Source organism: Giraffa tippelskirchi, chromosome 2 (genome assembly GCF_054371585.1).
Source record: "Giraffa tippelskirchi isolate mGirTip1 chromosome 2, T2T-mGirTip1v1.2.pri, whole genome shotgun sequence".
NCBI lineage: Eukaryota > Metazoa > Chordata > Mammalia > Artiodactyla > Giraffidae > Giraffa > Giraffa tippelskirchi.
Genome location: NC_137276.1, coordinates 105432786 through 105445931, shown reverse-complemented (window position 1 = coordinate 105445931; position 13146 = coordinate 105432786). Strand labels below are relative to the sequence as shown.

Genomic DNA, 13146 nt, shown 5'->3' with positions numbered 1-13146 from the left:
GAGCCAGACATCCAGGAATGTGAAGTCAAGTGGGCGCTAGAAAGCATCACTATGAACAAAGCTAGTGGAGGTGATGGAATTCCAGTTGAGCTATTTCAAATCCTGAAAGATGATGCTGTGAAAGTGCTGCACTCAATATGCCAGCAAATTTGGAAAACTCAGCAGTGGCCACAGGACTGGAAGAGGTCAGTCTTCGTTCCAATCCCAAAGAAAGGCAATGCCAAAGAATGCTCAAACTACTGCACAATTGCACTCATCTCACATGCTAGTAAAGTAATGCTCAAAATTCTCCAAGCCAGGCTTCAGCAATACGTGAACCGTGAACTTCCAGATGTTCAAGCCAGTTTCAGAAAAGGCAGAGGAACCAGAGATCAAATTGCCAATATCCGCTGGATCATCAAAAAAGCAAGAGAGTTCCAGAAAAACATCTATTTCTGCTTTATTCACTATGCCAAAGCCTTTGACTGTGTGGATCCCAATAAACTGTGGAAAATTCTGAAAGAGATGGGAATACCAGACCATGTGACCTGTCTCTTGAGAAACCTGTATGCAGGTCAGGAAGCAACAGTTAGAACTGGACATGGAACAACAGACTGGTTCCAAATAGGGAAAGGAGTACGTCAAGGCTGTATATTGTCATCCTGCTTATTTAACTTATATGCAGAGTACATCATGAGAAACACTGGGCTGGAAGAAACACAAGCTGGAATCAAGATTGCTGGGAGAAATATCAATAACCTCAGATATGCAGATGACACCACCCTTATGGCCGAAAGTGAAGAAGAACTAAAGAGCCTCTTGATGATAGTGAAAGAGGAGAGTGAAAAAGTTGGCTTAAAGCTCAACATTCAGAAAACTAAGATTATGGCATCCAGTCCCATCACTTCATGGGAAATAGATGGAGAAACAGTGGAAACAGTGTCAGACTTTATGTTTTTGGGCTCCAAAATCACTGCTGATGGTGATTGCAGCCATGAAATAAAAAGACGCTTACTCCTTGGAAGGAAGGTTATGGCCAACCTAGATAGCATATTTAAAAGCAGAGACATTACTTTGCCAATAAAAGTACGTCTAGTCAAGGCTATGGTTTTTCCAGTGGTCATGTATGGATGTGAGAGTTGGACGGTGAAGAAAGCTGAGCGCTGAAGAATTGATGCTTTTGAACTGTGGTGTTGGAGAAGACTCTTGAGAGTCCCTTGGACTGCAAGGAGATCCAATCAATCCATCCTAAAAGAGATCAGTCCTGAATGTTCATTGGAAGGTCTGATGTTGAAGCTGAAACTCCAATACTTTGGGCACCTCATGCGAAGGGTTGACTCATTGGAAAAGACCCTAATGCTGGGTAGGATTGGGGGCGGGAGGAGAAGGGGACGACAGAGGATGAGATGGTTGGATGGCATCACCGACTCGATGGACATGGGTTTGGGTAGACTCCGGGAGTTGGTGATGGACAGAGAGGCCTGGCGTGCTGCAGTTCATGGGGTCACAAAGAGTTGGACACGACTGAGCGACTGAACTGAACTGAACTATATAGCTAATTGTGTTAGTTGGGTACCTAGGCTAACCTTGTCAGATTTAGGAACCTACTCAGGACGGAGCTCCTCTATATGCAGGGGACTTACTATCATCGGTGTTTGACAGTCACTATAGAGCTCTGGCACGTGCTCACTGCCTTATTCTGGGTATAGCAGCAGAAATATGCCACTCTCATCACACATGTATGTTAATAATTAGGTGTTGCTTTTAAGAATTTTTTTTTGATATGGGCCATTTTTAAGGCTTTGTTGAGTTTGTTACAATATTCGGGCTTCCCAAGCAGTGCCAGTGGTAAAGAATCTGCCTGTCAGTGCAGGAGATGCAAGAGACACAGATTTGATCCCTGTGTCAGGAGGATCCCCTGTGGAAGGAAATGGCAACCCACTCCAGTATTCTTGCCTGGAAAATTCTCACTGCAAGTAGAGTAAAGCCCATGCAGCAATGAATACCCAGCACAGCCAAAAATAAAACTATTTTGGGAATATATGTATACCTATGGCTGATTCATGTTTAGGTTTAACAGAAAACAGCAAAATTCTGTAAAGCAATTATCCTTCAATAAAAAATAAATTAATTTAAAAAAAGGCACCTATAAAAAATGTTTATGAGTATATGTAGTAGAATAATGACTTTCAAAGATGCTCCTGTTCTAATCTCCAGGACCCATGAATATTTTATGTGACGTGACAAGAGGGAATTAAGGTTGCTCATCAGCTGTGCCTGACAGAAGGTGATTACCCTGGATTTCTGTGAATACTGTATTGCAATTTTGATGAATCAAAGCATCACTTTTACTTTGAGTGATGGTCACTGCTGAGTCTTTGTTAATTTAAATACTTTAGTGTGACATGAAAATGTATCTTGAGAGATGATTTTTCAGAGTCTCATTTCCTAGAATCACAGAAACATAACTGAGCTGACATCTAATTGGTATAAGTAAGTGCTTTGAAATTACAACTCTTATTTCTTGGTGGCATGTTTATTGTGAATGGATATGCCCTAATTGTGCTCAGAAGTAGAAGTAGCATTTTTCACATTCTCCTTGTGGTAGAGCCCAACTTTCAATGAAAGGAGAAATATTTCATGAAAGATGCAAAAGTAGCCGTCGCTAGCTAACCCTCATGACTCCAGTACCAGAGAACACATCATGGAGAAAAGTCATGTTGTTTGCACAGGTGAAGATGAGCAAAACAGAAATATTGCTGAAGCCAGAACATGGAGCACAGTCTCTAAACTCTTCTTCTTGAGTATTTAGAGTATTTAAAGACTGTTCCATTTTCTGGAATGAGTTACCTAACCTCTTCAATAAAAACACAGAAATGCATAGTCAATGAGAATGAATTTAAGTCTTGACCCCTAAAATAAAAGATGAGTTAGCTCAAGAGTGACTGAGATTTTTTCCATTGCTTGCTTATCATTTCACAATGATTCAAGGATCTCAAAGAAGCCTTCTTTGATAATGCAGCACCAGCAAATGGGTGTCTGCTCTCTTATGGAGGAGAAGGGGATGACAGAGGATGAGATGGTTGGATGGCATCACTGACTTGATAGATGAGAGTTTGAGCAAGTTCCGGGAGTTGGTGATGAACAGGAAAGCCTGGCGTTCTGCAGTCCGTGGGGTCTCAAAGAGTCGGACATGACTGAGTGACTGAACTGAACTGAACTGATGGGCAGTAGCTCAAACCTCCACTGCTTTCTTCTCCCACATATCTTAACCTAACACCACAAAACTCAACAATTATAGACTCTTTAGGATTGCACAGAAAAGATATTAAATTGAAAATCCATGCAGTTGCAGTGAATTTTGAATTTTCCTTAATCTTCAACTTAAGGAAGCCTAGTGATAGGCAGATTTTGAGCCTTCCTACCATTTCTCAGAACAACCTGGCTAATTGAGTCTGAGCCACAAGGGACTTAACCTGTGTAAAGGGTTGAATTACATCTCCTCACCAATGCACGTGTGAAGTCCTAACCCCCAGAACCTCGGATGGAAACTTACTTGTATACAAGGTCATTGCAGATATAATTAGTTACATTAAGATGAGGTCCTACTGGGGTAGGCTGGAACCCTAATCCAAAATGACTGTTGTCCTTGTACAAAGGAGAAATTTGGGCCCATACACACATACACGGGCTTCCAAGATGGCTCTAGTGGTAAAGGACCTCCTATCAATGAAGAAGACATAAAAGACCTGGGTTCGAACCCTGGGTTGGGATGATCCCTTGGAGGAGGGCATGGCAACCCGATCCAATATTTTTCCCTGAAGAATCCCAATGGACAAAGGTGCAAAGAGGTGGACACAACTGAAGTGGACTACCATGCACGCACACACATATACACAGCCAGGGAGAACATCATGTGAAGACTGGAGTTACGCTGCCTCAAGGCACAGAACTACCAGAATTCAGAGGAGAAGTCTAGATCAGATCCTTTCTAGAGCCTTCAAAGGAAGCAAAGCCCCACTGACACCTTGATCTCTGACTTCTGGCCTTGAGAACTGCTGCTCAAGCCACTCAGTTTGCAGTTCATCATTAAGGCATTCCCAGCAAACCAACATCACCCCATTAACATGCTCCAGCCAAATTCAACCCTCAAGTGCTCAACCAGTTCAGACACAAGTCATCTCATCCTATAAAAAAAGAGGAGAGGCATGGCATCTTGTGCAATAGTGAATTCTAACATCTCTATGAGTCATTTCACCTGTCTGGATCTCAAGTTTTACTCAACTGCTTTTTGAAAAGGTTTAGCTTGTCTGAAATCTTTCCATTTGCCTTCCCCTAAGGGCGACATAACATAAAATCCCAGAGGGCTTGAGATTTGCCCAAAGCAGCCTGCTATTAGCTTAAACTTGTATTAAATCTTGAAAATTCATGTGAATTTTTATTCTTCATCACATTACATGTGTTTGGTTCAATAATAAGTAATATTTGAAATCATTGATTATTAGGTGACATTGAAGAATTAATATTATGGACTCTGTTCTTCCCTAGACTCATATTCCTTGATCCACACTCACATATTCTAATGACTGGGACTTCTGTGAGAGAACTTGGGGCTGCCTTGTCTATGGTCCCTTCCAGCCCTCAAACCCTAGACTCCGAGGTCTGTTCATGTATGTGTCTCCCTGCATGAATGCCCCATCTAACTTGGTCTTTGTGGCTGTTAAATTGTACACTACCAGAATAAGTTAATATAAATTTAAAATACCATTCGTATTTTAAAACACCACTATTCCACTGGATTGTATGAAAAATAGGTGGCTAAGTGATATATGTGTCTGCAGGCCAGCTCCTACTAGGGCATTTTTGTAATGGCCTGTTGCTTCACGGATCCCTTTGTTGTGTGTATAACAAATGATGGCAATCAGGAAAAAAAATGCCTCAGGTTGGACTCTGTGATTGTATACCACTGACTTCTCCCATGAGGAAACGTGTGACTGAGCTGCTGACACCAGAGCCATGTTGCCCAGCCTCACATCAGCATGAGGGAAGAGCTCCCCTTAGAGTCAGGCATCGCCACTGACCCTGCTTATCACTTGGCATTTGGCCTCCCAACGTGGCCAGTCTCCTGCTCGGTAAAATTGGGAACAGAGTCCCTCACGGATCTACTGTGAAGACTTAATGCGATAACATATGTCAAATATTTTTTATGAATTCCAAAAGGCTTGTGTGGCTGTCATGAATTATTATTTGGTGCATTTATCAGCCAAAAAAAAAAAAAAAGGAAGAAAGACAGAAAGTGACCTCTGAATAAATAAACAAGAGAATGCCCATGTTCCTGCAAAAACAAGATCACAAGTCCTGTATTTATAGAACATATATATTTAAGGAGATTTCTTCAGAAAATATAGAAATCAGAATATTTGGTATAAGAGAAGAAAAAACTAACAAGTTGTGTCTTGTCTTGAGACTTTCTTTCCTGCCATCTCTTCTCCTTCCTGCTCCTCCTTTTGTCAAAAATTGTGCTCAGCACTTCACCTCCAGCTCAGAAACGTGGGTGACTCTTTTCTGTGCATCTAGTTGGTTTTCAAGAAATATTGCTCTGTTTAACTGAATTTCTGCTCCTTTGACCCAATTGTCTTAGATGTGATTGGGAGAAAAGCAACAGAGGGATAAAGTTAAATGCCCTAAATATTTCTCCACACTTCCCCAGAGGTTGGCAGGCACATTGTCCATGGCCTGTTCCACACAGTAAAGAAGACAAATACCTTGCTGGCCGGTGGAGTCTAAATCAAGCACTGGGGTGTTTTATCTAGAGTTGGCCTGGATTGAAAGATTCTAGCTACTATCATCCTATTGGCAGTGGAGTTGTAGATTCTTTGTTTTAATTTGAGAGTCTGAGCAAGGTGGTATAAGGCAGGAGAGAAATTGGTGAAGAAATTACTTGGTCTTATCAAAATTCTTCAACCCTGATCAACTGTTGTATCTGGAATTACTTGTGTAACTGAATTAGAATTTCTTAGTAGCTTCCTCCACATCTTACATACTGTTTTAAGCCATTGTGCTATACATATGACCACATAGATGGATATATTCATTTCTTCTCAACCTTTTTATAGTTTGTAAATATCCATATGTTTATTTCAATGTGGTCTGTTTTCTAGTTTAGGAAAATTTAGGTGAGTTCATTTAAGGCTGAGTTAGTTGTTGTTGTTATTGTTGTTGCTCAGTCATGTCCAACTCTTTGTGACTCGATGGATTGTAGTCTGCCAGGCCCCTCTGTTCACAAGATTCTCCCGGCAAGTATACTGGAGTGGGTTGCTATTTCCATCTCCAGGGGGTCTTCCCGTCCCAATGTCTCCTACAAGTCTCCTGCACTGCAAGCAGATTCTTTACTGTTGCGCCAGTTATTCCCACCTAATTTTTGGAGGAATCGTTACCCATCTTGCATGATGTTATGTATAGCTCCAGCCCTTTTACTTGTTAAGGAATGAGGTGCTTACCACATTGTTAAAGTGAGAAACTCTCTTGTATTCTAATTCCTCTCTCCTCTAAGATATCTTAGGACAGGGATCCCCAAACTCTGGGATCTAATGCCTGATGATGTGAGCTGGAACCGATGTAATAATCATAGAAATAAAGTGCACAGTAAATTTAATGTGCTTAAATCATCCCCAAACCATCACCCAACTGGTTCATGGAAAAATCTTCTTCCATTAAGCAGGTCTCTTGTGCCAAAAAAATTGGGAACTCCAGCTTAGGGCATCCTGTGGATTCAAAAATTCTATTTGAGAATTATAATACTCCTTTTAATTTTTGCTAACTTTTCTCATATACTTGTGATGGATACGTATAAAATATCATGTATTATATGTATGCATGATCTTAAGGTGTAATTTCCTACAGATCTGCTTATAAATTCTGAACAATAATAGATACCATTGTGTATTGATTTTCTCATTGACTTATGTAACAGTTTCTGTCCAATCTTACAGAAAATGTGCCCCAAACACCTTCCTGTAAAGCAAAAAGAAGTCTAGACCTATGTCCTTAGTCACTCTACCATGAGCCAATCACTATGCCTAGTTCTTTACATACATTACTTTGTTTCATATTCGCAGGAGTCTTGCAGAGCAGGTGATGCTATCCCCAGTTTTTGATGAGCAAACAAAGGTTCACTAAAGTAATCTTTACAAAACCACTGAGCTACGTACGATGTGGTCAGAACATTCATTTAAAAATGACATTAGTGGTCCTTGTGATGATAATAGTTGATATTTTCTGAACACCCCACTGTGAAGTAGGCATTGTGCTGAGCATTTAGATAACTGATATCAATTCAATGTTGTTATTAGTCTCACTTAACAAATGAAAACACTGAGGCTATGCAAGATTAAGTCTCATGCAGAATTTAAGCCCAGATCTAATGCAAAAACCCATGTTTTTTATATTATGTGATCTGCCATATGTCCAACTATTATGAGCTTATTGCATGACACAACAAGGATACTCTCCTTTGGAGAGTAATGCTTCATAATTTATGAATGCTTCATATTTTATGATTGCAGTGGTTTGAAAACTCAAGGAACTTTGATAGATCATGTCAGCCTTTCTCAGTGTTAGCTGGAAATGGAAGTCAGAGATGAGCTTCTGTTTGGTGACACAAATGTGTACACAACTTCTATGGAAAACAAATATCCTAATTATCTTTAAATATGAGTTTCTTGGAGCAAGTGCTTAATGTTGAATTTTTGTTGAGAGGAAAACATACATATATATATGTACATATATAATGCTAATTGTGGTAAGTTTTGAAAGCATGGTTTGAATCATTTAACCATGTTCAGTCACAAAGGATAAATCAGTGAAATGCTTACTGGAGAATGACCCACTGAAACTATTTCAGGTGTGTCCCAGATCATGGGAATGATAGCTTTCTAATTAAAACATGCACGATTATCTTCTGACCATGTTAGGCTGCACAGTTGAGGGCTTGCTGTTGTGGTTCTCTCTTCTATGTTCCTGTGATGTTTTCCTGTGCATTTGAGAGGTCTCTGTTAAGCAATGTAAAACCATCTGTCTTGGGAGCCTCATCCTGTGCCTGTCTGAGTCTCCCCACCCCATGTGGGTGGTGAAGGTGACCCTCTCTGGTCTCCAATGGTAAGGACTTGAAGGAAATTTACAGCCTGCTATGAAAAGACACATAATCAAAGGCCAGCCGTCAGAAGATGTAGAAGTCATCTGCTCTGAGGGTGGAAGGTGAGCCTTGTGCTCAATTATTCCTTTTATTTTATTTTTATATAATTGGCTTTCACTGACCTACATTACTATGCAAAGCAATACAAATCAAAGCAAACCAATTTCTTAACTTAAACTTATCTCTATCATGTGTAGTGTGCACCTACTAGTATAAGTAAAATTTATCAACAACTCTGAAGCACTAGAATAACGCAATTTCCCGAAAACAATGAAAAAAACTTGCTTTTTGTCAAAAGACATTTATTGAGTGCCTGTTACATACCAGGTCCCTTCCCAAGTGGTGTTAGTGGTAAAGAATCCACCTGCCAATGCAGGAGACACAAGAGACTCAGGTTCGATCCCTGATTCGGGAAGATCCCCTGGAAGAGGGCAGGGTAACCCACTCCAGTATTCTTGCATGGGAAATCCCATGGTCAGAGGAGCCTGGTGGGCTAGAGTCCACAGGGTCGCAAAAGAGCCGAACATGACTGAGCAATGGAACACATATTATATACCAGTCACTGGGCTAGATGCCTGGGATAGTTTCTTCCTTTCTTTTTTTCCTTCTTGGGCTGCGTTCCATCTTAGTTGCAGCACTTGGGCTTCTCTACTTGGACCGCAAGGGCTTCGTTGCCCTGTGGCATGTGGGATCTTAGTTCCCCCTCCAGAGACTGAACCTGCTTCCCTGGCATTGGAAGACAGATTCTTAACCACTGAACCATGAGGGAAGTCTTATGGGATACTTGAGTGAACAAAATAGACAAAAAACTCTCCCTTAATGGGATGTCTGTTGCAGGGAGGGGCTCCTACATTAAACATCGTAAATACATGAATTCTGTCCTAGGTTAGATGGTGACAAGAGCCATGGATGAAGAAGCATGGAGAGCAGAGGAAGAACAATAGTGTCAGGGCAGCAGTACTGAATAGGAGCTGGTGGTTGAACAGGCCTCATTGAGAAAGTTGCAGATGAGGAAATTCATAAAGGAAAGAGATCGCTGCTGAAATGTGCTTGGGCCACCATCTGAACAGAGCGAAGAGCAAAGGTCTTAGGGCAAGGGTGTGACTGGGGTGTTGAAATAGCAGAGGCCATGTGGGGGCAAGGTGATATAAACAGGGGAGAGGTCACAGGGCTGGGGTATCTCGGAGAGGAAATGAGGAGTCGGGTCTCATGGGCACTGCAGCCCTGTAGGGTCTCTGAGGCTTGCAAGCCACTGCAGGAATTCTTGCAGAAGACATGACTTCTGCTTTAGGAGCGTCAGTGGCTACTGAGTTGAGAAAAGACAGTGGGGGCAGAGAGGGCACAGACTGAAAACAGGAGACTCATGCACAGGCTTGGCAGGAGACCCTGGCAGTGAAAGACTGACCCTGACAGCAGCGGAGGTGGGCCGAGGGATCACATTCTGGATGGATTTTGCAGGTAGAGTGAACAGGATTTGTTGATGACCTGGATGTGAGCTATGAGAAAAAGAGCAATCTGCAATAACTCCCCAATGTTTTAGATCATTAACTATCAGGGTGCAAAATAGATTTTTACTAGAAAATACATATTCTTGTAAAGAGAATTACATTCTAAATATACATAATCCCAGGATTATGGCAAACAGTATGGAGTCAAGAGGAAAACAAAGAAAGGAAATAACAGGTGTACCAGGTAAAGAAGGCTGAGTGCTGAAGAGTTGCTTTTGAATCATGGTGCTGGAGAGGACTCTTGAAAGTCCCTTAGACTGCAAGGAGATCAAACCACTCAACCCTAAAGAAAATAAATCCTGAATATTCATTGGAAGCACAGATGTTAAAGCTGAAACCCCAGTATTTTGATCACCCAATGTGAAGAACTGATTCATTGGAAAAGACACTGATGCTGGGAAAGATTGAGGGCAGGAGGAGAGGGGGGAGACAGAGGATGAGATGGTTAGATAGAGTCACCGACTCAATGGACATGAATTTGAGCAAACTCCAGGAGATGGTTGAGGACAGAGGAGTGTGGCCTGCCTTGCAAGTCCACGGGGTTGCAAAGAGTTGGATACAACTTAGTGACTGAACAACAATAGGTGCATCACCAATAGGAGTTCATTTACTCTATGAGGTTCAGTGACCTCACTGTGGTGTTCAGGTGGAATGGATTACTTCCAGTTTGGATTTGAAGAATTTGAGGCAGGGATCTCTAGGCCTTTTCTCAAGAATGAGGTGGGAGGGACTTCGCTGGTGGTCCAGCAGCCAAGACTCCACCTTCCAGTGCAGTGGAGTACAGGTTTGATCCCCGATCGGGTAGTAAAATTCAAAAAGGACTTTAAAAATGATCCAAAAGAAAAAATCTTAAAAAAGAATGAGGTGGAGGTAAAGCAAGGGCAGGCAGAGGGAGGTGGGGTCCTAGGACATCCTTGCGCCTCCCCTCTTCCCTTCTCTCATCTCCACCTGGCAGCTCAGACCAGGAGCACAGCAATGCATTATGGGCCTCGAAGTGGGACGAACCTAAGTGTATAAAGATCCAGGTAACACTGTTACACTATGGTAAGTGGAAACTAAAACTGTCCAGATGCTAATTATAGATTCAGATTTTTCTAATAAGCTGCATTTATTGTGAACAATACAATATTTAGCAAATTGGACAGACCTACACAATCTCACATTGTATACTGGATAAAAATAGTTCATCTTTCCTTCCATTTACAAAATTTAGGAGATGAACTTTTTTTTTCTTTATACATCTTTTTTGACATAACTTTTTTTAAAAGCACAGATCGAGAGTGGTGCCCTGCATTTTCTATCAGTTACAGACGAAGGTAGCATAGCGTGTTGGATCGCATGTGATATTCCTCACACATAGCTAGTGAGGCTCTGAACTTTGTTTCTAGTCTCTGTGAGCTCTCCTGAAGTAGCTCTGTTGCCTTCTGGTGGGGAAATATCTAGAATTTAAGTTGTGTCTGCTAGGATGCTTCTGGAAATGAAGCCAAGGGAAAATAAACCATTTTATTAATCTTTGGAGGAGCATAACAGTTGGAGCAGAGAATCATAAAATTAAGGTTTTCCTTTTCACTTTTCAGGATGCAATTAGGATAATTCTCCCTCCCCTACCCCCAGGTTAGAGGTTTCCAGCTGTCATCCTTGAACATGTTACCTACCAGGTAAGATAGCCTTGTCCTCCTTAATCAATAGAAAGTGATCAGTGGCCAGACAAGAAACTCAGGCAAAGGCTTTATTGGGGCCTGGGGGGGTGAAAACAAGCAACAGGTTTTCTGAGAGGGTGCCAAGCTTGTTCCTTATATGGGGTGAGGGTTGGGGTGTGTCCAGGATTCAGGCCAGAGGGGTGCCTTGGGTGTTTTGCCCACCTCTTAGGGGGTGTTGTGTGCAGGGGGCATGCGCAGTGCTCTGCTTTTGCTCCCTACACTCTGTTTTTGCCCCAAGCACCTCAAAAGTGACAGTTGGGTTTTTTGGTCTCTTGTTTCTTTTGGGTCCAGAATTTGCCCCAGCTGCGCATGCATGCATTTTTAGTCCCATACAGTTTCTTCGGATTTTGTTGCTGGAAGAGAGGGTCCCGGGTCCCAGGTCTCAGCCTGTCTCAAATGAGACTCCCACCAGGTGGCGTCCTGAGTGGGGTCGTTTACCTTTACCCCCTTCTCTTCTGCATGGGAGGTTTCCCCTCTTCCTGACTGGTGCCTGTGTTGTTCAGTGTTCAACATACACACTGAAAAGGTGTTGAACACTGAACAGAGTATTCAGAAAGTGTTGAACAAAGAAGCCAGAAAAGGATAAAAAGCTCGTGTGTGTGCCTACACGCGTGGGAAATGACTACAGTCCTGTCTGACTCTTTGTGACCCCGTGGACTGTAGCCCACGAAGCTCCTCTGTCCATTGGATTTCCCAGGCAAGAATACTGGAGTGGGTTGCCATGCCCTCCTCCAGGGGATCTTTCGGACCTAGGTATCTAATCCAAGTCTCATGTCTCCTGCCTAGGCAGGCAGTTCTTTATCCCTAGCACCACCTGGGAAGCTGAAAAAAGCTTATTCCTCCCCTCAAATGCAGAACACAGACTTTAAAGCTGAAGATTTTTTCATTAAAACTATCAAATGATTGGGTGCTAAAAGAGAACCCTGGACTTGACTGAGTCTTCCAATAGAAGTTCACAGAAACCCAACACCATCCTCCTGTGTCCTCCAGTGTGGGGAGGAGCCCTGACCTCCATGGAGACTTCTGAGTCTCTTTGGCTCCATTCTAGCCATATCACCCCTCCGTGTGGACATAGGAGTACCTGCAGTGGTGGGGAGAGGGCTCTGCCGTGGGTGCTGGAAATTCCAATGCATTTGAGTGTATCTGACTCAGGTCAGCCAGCCACTGCTACTGTTCTGGGTACAGAGAATGAAGAGGCTTTGATTAATCTAATCTTAATTCAAAGTCTGCTACTTGGACCAGGAGCATCAGCATCACTGGAGAGCTTATTAGAAAAGGTCATAACCTCTGCCCCATCCCAGACTTGCTGAATCCATCTAAAAAGGTGCCCAGGGGACTCAAATGGGATGTGCTTTAGCATTTGAGAAGTGTGGATCCAGACTGTAAGTGAACAAAAAGGTGCATGAACTCCACTGAGATTTATGAGAGTAGCCCTTCTGCTCACTACAATTCTCCTCTCTCTCCCATGCTCCTCATCTCAGAAAACAGGAAACCAACCATTAATCCCAAGGCTGAAAGCCTAGATAGCTCTCCAGAAAGAGACCTCATAGCAGCTCTGCAGTTTCTCTAGAGTATTCCAGCTGCCCATGGTCTTTGCACCTAGCTCCCTACCAGATCGGTCACCTTCTCACTGGCTTCTTTGCCTCCCCTCTCGCTTGCTCGGGTGCAGTGGATTTCCCTGCCCCACAGTCATGCAGATTTTGCTAAAATCCTAATTTGTGCATGTCATCTCTCTGCTGAGAAGGCTTGAGAGACTCCCCACTGT

The 13146-nt window shown here is 42.5% G+C and overlaps 1 protein-coding gene across 1 annotated transcript in view; it reads left to right on the top strand.

Moving 5' to 3' along the window:
- The window catches only part of DSCAM (DS cell adhesion molecule), a 568075-nt gene that overhangs the window by 84309 nt on the left and 470620 nt on the right, over positions 1 to 13146 (top strand). Inside the window, exon 2 of the mRNA XM_081574158.1 lies at positions 11259 to 11339. The gene's annotated coding sequence lies outside the window, so the exon portion shown is untranslated. The remainder of the gene's footprint in view (positions 1 to 11258; positions 11340 to 13146) is intronic.